Source organism: Microtus ochrogaster, unplaced genomic scaffold, assembly GCF_000317375.1.
Source record: "Microtus ochrogaster isolate Prairie Vole_2 unplaced genomic scaffold, MicOch1.0 UNK35, whole genome shotgun sequence".
NCBI lineage: Eukaryota > Metazoa > Chordata > Mammalia > Rodentia > Cricetidae > Microtus > Microtus ochrogaster.
The window spans coordinates 1,504,530-1,505,540 of record NW_004949133.1 but is presented as its reverse complement, the minus strand read 5'-3'; positions in this window follow the sequence as shown (position 1 = coordinate 1,505,540).

Genomic DNA, 1,011 nt, shown 5'->3' with positions numbered 1-1,011 from the left:
GAGGAGCTCATGAAGAAGGCCTCACTGTGAGGAGCAGAGGATTGTGTACAGTAAGAAGAAATCACTGCTAGATAAGAAAGCAGAAATGGAAGATGATTTTCCCTTTTGTCACAGCCTCTCTCAGGCACTAACCCAAGGTCGGTCCCGTGTAACCGCTCCAGTGACCTTGCACTAGTTCTCAGTTCTACCACCTCTCCACACACCCACACAGGGCTCACCCTTCTCATTTAGTGTGTCAATTACGCAGCTCACACGATTTCTCATGCAAGGGTTGGTGGAGACTCTGTTCATTGCTTAGATCTGACTCTTTTCCTTTCCTTCTTCGGCATTGCAGACAGTGGGTGGCTCTTTACTGGCAATGTGGTACAGAAAGTGGTGTGTTTGCAGATGTGGAACAGAGACTCCTAAGTTTTTCTCCCCCTTTGAAGGACAGTGTCATACTGTAGTGTTAGATGAGGGGGAGTTAATGAATGCTTTCAGATTGTCGGTGCATGGCTCCCTGAGCTTCGGCTGCAATCGCTCTTGTAATGTTCAGGGGTACTTCCAAATGTTTTTCCACTAACTGCGTGGGAGGTCCTTCTGTCTATGTGTTTCTTTTATTGGTTAATGAATAAAGACCTGTCTTGGCCTGTTGATAGGGCAAAACTTAGGTAGGCGGAGAAAACTGGACCGAATGCTGGGAGAAGGAAGACGGAGAGAGAGAAGCAATGGAGCCACCGCCAGAGTCAGACATGATGAAACTTTGCCGGTAAGCCACTGCCACATGGCAATAAACAGATTAATAGAAATGGGATAAATTAATATAAGAGTTAGCTGATAAGAAGCTAGAGCTAATGGGCCAGGCAGTGATTTAATCAATACAGTTTCTGTGTGATTATTTAGGGTCTAAGCTAGCCAGGCAGTTGGGACCAACAAGTAGCTCCTCCTCCTCCACACTAATCTCTATTTGAAGGAATCCTAGATTTCTTCTCAAATACATGATGTAAAATTTCTATGATTAGGCCAGGAGTA